We start from the raw sequence: 8,272 nt of genomic DNA, 5'->3' as shown, positions 1-8,272 counted from the left end.
AAAGTTCACCAAAATTAGCTGTAGTTTCATGTTCCTCCACTCCCTTCCTAGTAGTGATTTCTATTTTGTGAATTGTGATGTACCGCTTCTACCTACCTGACCTGAATTTAGATCAAAACAACCCCTTAAGGTAGGTGCTGTCATTATCATCCCCACTTCGCAGCTGAAATTCAAAAATTCATTCATAGCATCCGGTAAAACCAAACAGAATCCTATCCTAAGACCAGTGTCCCAAAGGGCCGGAGATGTAACTTAGAGGTCTTGGCCCTGATGGGCAAGGACAGGGTCTTGAGTTCAATTCCCAGTGCCTATTAAAAAAAGAAAGACCCAGTGTCCCTGAGGACACATCAGTCAGAAGGCTGGTACCAGAGTGATCCTAGTGGCTGGACGTGATGGCTCAGCTACTCTGGAGACCGGGCCAGGAGGATGGCAAGTTTGAGGCAAGCCTGGGAACATAGTGAGAACTTGTCTCAAAACAATATCGGAGGAATGAGGATATAACTCAGCTTGCCTAGCATCCATAAGGTCCTACATCCAGCCCCTAGTACTAAAAAAAATAATTCTGGCCCCAAAATGGAAACAAGACAGTCTATCGGCTGCAGTGGAGGAACTGATGTTTTCAAATAATCACACATTGGAACTTTATACAGTAAGGAAAGCGAGAAATACAGCCACATAAAACAATCTGAATGAATCTCAGTCTTGTGTGGACCAGAGAAGCTGGACACACAATAGCTGAGGCTGCATGCTTCTGGGTTTTTCTGTTGTTGTTTTTTTTTTGTTTGTTTTTGTTTTTTTGAGACAGTCTCACCATGTAGTTGAGACTGACCTGGAACTCACTATGTAGCCCAGGCTGGTCTCAAACTTACAAGGATCCTCCTGCCTCAGCCTCCTGAGTGCTGGGATTACAGGTGTAATAATAATAATAACAATAATTATTATTATTATTGTTATTATTATTATTATACCTAGAATCAGATCAAACTCAGGACCTTGCACTTGCCAGGCAGGCACTGTCAGTATTATTATTTAATTCAGGAAAATAAGATTAGGAGAAACCTATTGTTTTGTTTGTTTGGCACCAGGGATTGAATTCCGGACCTTGTACTTGCAAGGCAGGCGGTGGAACCACTGAGCTAAATCCCCAGCCCGTTTGTTTGTTTTTTGAGACAGTCTCACTATGTAGTTCAGGGTGGCCTTGAACTCATTATGTAGTCCTCACTGGCCTTGAACTTGCTACAATCTTCCTGCCTCAGCCTACTGAATACTAGAATTACAGGTGTGTGCGACCACAGGCAGCAGCACCTTATGATACAAACACATGTCTGTAATCCTAGGCAGGAAGATCCGAAGTTTGAGGCTAGCCTGGGTTAGTAAGCAAGACACTGTCTTCGAAAACAAAAACAAAACAAAACTGCAGAAAGTAAAATTCCACAGAATCTTCTTGGCCTTGGCATAAGGAAAAGATATCCCTCAGAAAGGATGTGAGATTTGTTAACTTTATCAGGAAGCATAATTTTAAAAAGAAAAAATAGAACCCACCAGTTTACAGTCAGGGAAGCCAGGCATGGTGAGACACACCTGTAATCTCGGCACTCAGGAGGCTGAGGCAGGAGGACCAACCTGAGTTTGAGGTCAGCCAGGGCTACATAGTGAGTTCAAGGCCAGACTGAACTATATAAGAAGACCCTGTCTCTCAAAAAATAAGTTACAGTTATGGACTCTGAGACCCAAAGAGAGGAAAAGATGTGCCTCAAATCTCCAGGGCTATTGGGCTCATTCAGAGGGCCACGTGAGAGTAAGGCCCTCTCTAGCACCCTCAAGTCCAGAGATCTTAGGTAAGCATACAGGGGAAGCTCCAGAAATTTGAAAGCAGTTTCTGTTAATTTGGCTAGAACTGGCCAGAAGAGTCAAAAGTCCTGTTTACTCAATGGCTGGTTGATGAATAATGTAACCTCCTAATAGCTCAAAATACTTTCAGACCAGAGCAGAACCTTGGAGAATTCTCTATTAGTCATAAACCAAGGTGAGGGAGGAGTATGAGGATGTAAAACAAGCAAACTCTCTCAGATGAAATTGGCTTTATTATAATTGTTCTAAGTACTACGGTACCCTCTACTAATATACATAACACAGAAAGCATAAAGAAGAAAAGTAAGAATCACCTGCAGCCAATCCTACCACCTGGAAACAGCAGCCATCTATTGGGCCAATGTCCCCAAACTTTAAGATAACATATGAAGTGGTGACAAAGCATATTGTGCATGCTGTTTCCTGCCTTACACTTTTATCAGTAAGGTGTGCTGTCATATTGATTAGCTTTTTTTTTTTTTTTTTTTTATGACTACGACCAAATACCTGATACTGCAACTTAAAGGCTTATTCTGGCTCATGGTTCAGAGGTTCAGTCCATGGTTGGTTGGCTCCAAGGAAAAAGCAGCATGGTAGAAGAGAATAGTGGAGTAATGCTGCTCAGTTCGGAGAATCTTGGGAGCAGAGAGGAGGGTCCAGGGACCAGATGTAGTCCCCCAAGCCCAGCCCCACAACTCATTCCCAACACACCCAGAAGTGTGTTTATTTATTTCTGATGTGTTTTGAGACACAGTCTAGTTATGTAGTCCAAGCTAGCCTGGATTATCTTTGTAACCCAACATAGCTTCAAACTGACAATTCTCCTGCCTCAGCTGGGATGCAGGCAGGTGCCACCACACCCAGCTAGAAGTGTGCTTTACTAATCTCCTGTGCCTCTCTCAAGCCAATCACGTTGACAAGAGTGTCACATGTGTGTGTACTTTCAAAATCAACATGGAACAATGGACTCCAGTTTATATAGGATGCCTTGTAGATGGATGTAGCAACTTTTGAAAGTCACCTCTATGGCTTAATTTACCTGTTTTTCCTCATTTTTGGTATTAAAAACAACTATCCTCAAATGTGTTCATTTATTTACATATTTATTTTTGGCATTGGGATTGAACTCAGGATCTTACGCTTTCAAGGCAGGCAGCAACTGCTGAGCTACATCTCCAGCCTTTGACTAGCCTTGCTACTTAATTCTTTATAAAATGCTTATTCCCTTCCCCCACTTTATATTGGAATGTGCTGGTTAATTGTCTTTTCTTTCTTTTTTTTTTCTTTTGGTACTGGGGATCGAACTCAGGCCCTTGCACTTGTGAGACAGGCAGCAGCACCACTGAGCTAAATCCCCAGCCCCAAATTTCCCTTTTTTGTTTTCATTTTATCAGTACACTTTAGATTTACATAACAATCACATTCATCATAGAGAATTTGTACCTTTAAATGATGTATCTAGATTCCTTTTTTTTTCCTATGAATTTCTCACTTTTGTTGTTGTTGACAGGGTTTCTCTACACCATTCAGGCTGCCCGTGAACTCACTGTGTAGCCCAGGTTGGCCTGGAACTCGGGGACCCTCCTTCCTCAGCCTCCTGAGTGCTGGGAATACAGGAGTGTGCCACCATATCCAGTCTTTCTTACTAATTTGACAGAACTCTTTATATATTTACAAGGCTTATCCCCTTGTTGCAATTATGTTCCCTAATTTCTGTCAAAGGCTTTAATTTTTTGTAGTGAAATCTGCTTACTTATTTTCTCCCTTTATGTTTCTATCGTTAATGCTATGTGTAGACACCTTGCTTGAACTGCTTCCCACCATATATGTATACATACTTGATGTTGTTTTGGTGTTTTTTAAGACAGGGTCTTGTTATGTAGCTCAGGCTGGCCTTGAACTCACTATGTAGCCCAGGCTGTCATGGCAAGCCTCCTGCCTCAGTTTCCCTGAGTGCTAGGATTACAATTATTCCCCACCCGGCTCCTCCTCCTTCTGTATTGTAAGTTACTCACAGATTTTTCTCAAAACCTTCAAAGATTTTTCAAAAAATTTTAAGATATCTGATTTACTTGGAATTTTGGAGACTTAGAGGGGGTAGAGAGCCAGCTTACTTGGTAGCTGGTGGCAGTTAAACCATGGGTTGAGAAACTCACCTTTACCCCACTGATATCCGCTGACTTTTCTCGTTGTTGATTAGTAACGAGTGGTCCTCCTGTGGTTGGTCCTATTCCTGGACTCTGTACAGAACTCCACTGACCTGTGACTAAGCCGGTTCCCATTTGTTCTCATCTCTGCAACCAGGTGAAATCAGGAGCGGGGTGGAGGGTGGTAACCTTCAGCCACTGCACACGGAAGCCAGGAGTCCTCAGCTGCCTGGCTGTTGGTGTCTGTCCACTGACCCAAATTGACACTTTGTATAACTGGAATTTCTTTTTTCTAGCACCAGGGATCAAACTCAGGGCTTTGTGCTTGCAAGGCAGGTGTGGCACCACTGAGCTAAACCCCCAGCTCCCAAACAGATCCTTTAGCAGAGCATCTGTATACCATTCATACCAGACATTGTGGCCAAAATAAGCAAGGCTTTGAGGCCTCAACACTATTTCCTGCACAAGAGGGCATATCCAAATGTCACTTCTCTAGCTACAAAGGTTGACAATCAGTTTATGAATCCTGGTGGTCTGATTGATGTGTGTTCAAATCCTACCTCTAAGTGTAAGTTTCTGCAACAAAGGAAATTATGTTAGTGTCCTGTGGCCGCTGTGACAAAGTGTCACAATGAGGGTAGCTTTTTTTTTTTGTAACAGGGATTGAACTCAGGACCTTGTGCTGGCAAGGCAGGTGTGGTGTCCCTGATCTAAATCCCTAGCTCCTGTGTAGCTTTTGTTTTTGTTTTTGTTTTTTTGAGACAGGGTCTCACTGTATAGTTGAGACTGCCCTGGAACTCACTATATGGTCCAGGCTGGTCTTGAACTCACAGCAATCCTCCTGCTTCAGCCTCCCGAGTGCTGGGATTACAGGCGTGTGCCACCACACCTGGCCTCCTGTGTAACTTTAATAAAAGACATTTATTGTCTCACAGTTCTAGAGATTAAAGGTCCTAGATCATGCAGACCCCTGAGAATGAAGTTTTGCTGATGATCAAGTTAAGATGAGAAAATTAGAGTGACCATGACACTATAAAAGGGGGAAATTGCACACAAAACACAGGAAAATGTATCTTTAAACTGTTGGTGGTTGGTTCCATTGGAAGGCTGTGAGAATCTTTTCTACACTTTTATTTTCTGGTTGTTTGCTGGCAATTTTGGATGCTCCTTGACTTGTGGGCACATCATTCTAATCTTCCCCAGGCAAAAGAAAATAGATTTATTTAGCTCACAGTTCTGAAGGTTCAAAATACAAACAGCATGGTGATGGCTCAGGTGAGGAACTCCTGGCCACATCACATCACGGCTGATGGCATCATGACAGCAGTACATGAAAGAAGAAAAAGAGACCAAGACTTCCAGAAAGATGGCAGAGTGGTGAGCAGCAGAGAAAGAACCTCTCTGAGATTTGGTGTCCTGGCACTGGAATATAGTGGTATGAGGAGTAGAAGAAGAAGGGAAGTGATCTGAAGCAAGAATTGAAGTCCACTGGGAGAGCAGAGAGCGATTCCATGAGAAAGAAGGATATGAGGCTGGAGATTTGGCTCAATGGTTCTGCTGCCTGCCCTGAGTGCATGAAGGCCAGAGTTCAATCCCCAGTACCAAAAAAAAAAAAAAAAAAGGTTATGGCAGGCAGCATTCCCAGAGCCTGGCCTTGCCTGCAGACCCACAGTGACTATTGGGTACCCCCAGAGGCCTCCACAGATAAATGCACCAGTGGAACAGAGCAGTGGATGCAGTGAACTGCATTGGCTGGTGAGTTATTCGGGCTCAGACATCACCCAGAAGAGGGAGAGTGGCAGGTAGCCATTTTGGAGAGAGAACTCAAAGCAGCTATGAGCTGGCTTCATCTAGTGGCTCCCAATCTTGTGGTGAGGGTGCTGAGTTCAAATTGGCAGGAAGTCAGGGAGCTGAGTTCAAACTGGTAGGAGGCACACAGACTGTTGCAGGCTCAACAGATCCAGTTCCAGTCTCTCAGCCAGAAACCAGCCTGAACTTCAGTGGAACTAAAGGTAAAGGCTTGCTGGGATTATCCATTGCCCCACCGGAAAGCAACTGGGATCGATCAAGTCGAATCTGAACTCTGTTTGCCCACATTGTCTATCAGTGACAGAAAAGACATGTCTTTTTTTTTCTTTTTCTCTTTCTTCTTTTTTCCCTTTTTTCTGGTTTTGGTTCTTGTTTTGTTTTTTCTTGTTTGTTGTTTTTATATGACATTTTTTTCAGTACCAGGAATCAAACTCAGGACCTTGTGTTTGCCAAGCAGGTGTGGCACCATTGAACGAAATCCTCAGCCCTCTTGTTTTTATGAGTGTGAATGTGGTTTCCGTTTTTGTTGTTGTTGTTCTGTTCTTTCTTGTTTTTATTTCTTCCTTCACATTCCCTCTTGCCTTCTCTACCAGTTTCCCAAAGTATGATCTTCCTTTGTCCTCCAGTCTTGCTTCTAATGTCTTTTTTTCTTTTATTTCTCTATTTTTTGTCTCCTAGTCCCTTTTAAATCTTCTTCCCTATGGATAAAATCTTTGTGGTGAGGGCTTATTTATTGCATACAATTTTCTGCTTTGTTTTAAAGTTTGTTATATAACCATAAATCTAGTTCATTCAGTCAAAGGTGGAAAATTAATAGATATCACAGTTTGTCATTTTCTAGGCTTTTTGATGTTATTGTTATTGCTGATTGTACTATGTTAGCCAAGGTGACACAACTGTGCTAATTGATTGTTCTTCCTGGTATACCAAGACTGAGATTGCCCAAGGGTCTTTAAAAAAATACTACAGGCCAGTACCAAGGAACTGGGGTCTGGGCCAAGTATGCAGAAACTTCTTATCCCCAACAAATTGAAGAGATGGGATCTTGCAACAGACTCAAAACCGAAAAGCCAGCTATACTTGGAAGACTCCTCTGAAAAGCAGTCATTTCCTAAGGGTTCTGAATACTGGTGATAAAGCTACTCTTACAAGCATCAACTCAGGAATTAAACTAAAAAAGAAAATCAGAAGACACTTAAACAAAATGAAACCTCCCAAGACTTTCAGCTCTCCAAAGGCAAACCTAGGGGGCAATGAGGTGGAACAATCTGAAAGCCACCTACCTGAGCTATCTAAAATGTTAACATCAGAAGTAACAGGGCTAGGGATTTACCTCAGTGGTTCCACTGCTTGCCTCACAAGCACAAGATCCTGAGTTCAATCCTTGGTACCCCCCCACCAAAAAAAAAGAAGAAGTAACAAATCAGATGAACAAAGCTCTAGAAAAAAATCAAAGCAGAAATAATTTCTCAGATAATTACAGAGCTGGTGATCATAATGAAAGACATGCTTACTGACTCTAAAGGAGATACAGATAAAAAATTTTAAAAATAGAGTCGTTCAGGAAAATGATGGAAACTATGAATACCCAGCATAGGAAAGAAATAGAATCCATGAAACAGAAACATTTCATGGAAAAGTTTACCCAGAAAAATGTGCAAATGTGAGAACAGAATATCAGACAAGATTACAGTTAGAGATCATAAAAAGAAAGATTTCTTAAAAATAACAAGGGGCCATGAGAAATAAATCCAGCAGCTTCTAGATTATGCAAAGACTAATGTAAGACTGATTAGAGTCAATGAAAAAGTAGAAGATAACACAAATGACTTAAAAAACACATTCACAGAAGTAATAGCAGAAAACTTCCCAAACAAGGAAAAGGAGTTCAACATATAAGTAAGTGAGGCATATAGAACTCCACTTAGTAGTTGTGATTAAAAAAAAAAAACCAACAAAAATCCAAAAAAACAAAAAAAGCTTCACCAGGGGAAATAATAGTCAAGATTCCAGAAATTCAACACAAGAACAGAATATTAAAAGCTGTTAGAAAAGAGAAACAAATCACCTATAAGGGAAAGCCCATCAGAATCACAGTAGACTTCTCAACACAAACCTTCAAGTTAAGAGAGCTTGGAGTAAAATACTTCAAGCCCTAAAGGAAAACAACCTCCAATCCCGATTGATGTACTCTGCAGAACTATCTTTCAGAGTTGATGGAGGAATAAGATACTTCCATGACAAACAACACTTGAAGAAATGAACACCAAGAGAAAGAGATCATGTAGTGAGACAGGAATGAGAGAGTGGTGAACAGACAGTCTTTCTCTTTCATAACAATCTTCTCACAAGAACTAACTATAGTCTCATGAGAAACAATTCCTTCCAGGCCAGGGATTAAGCCCAGTGGTGTAACACCATGCCTGCCTTGCAAATGCAAGGTCCTGATTTTGATCCCCAGTACC

Source organism: Fukomys damarensis, unplaced genomic scaffold, assembly GCF_012274545.1.
Source record: "Fukomys damarensis isolate Sample0158 unplaced genomic scaffold, DMR_v1.0_HiC HiC_scaffold_12, whole genome shotgun sequence".
NCBI classification, from domain to species: domain Eukaryota; kingdom Metazoa; phylum Chordata; class Mammalia; order Rodentia; family Bathyergidae; genus Fukomys; species Fukomys damarensis.
The sequence above is the reverse complement of the archived record's forward strand: the minus strand, read 5'-3'. Positions refer to the sequence as shown.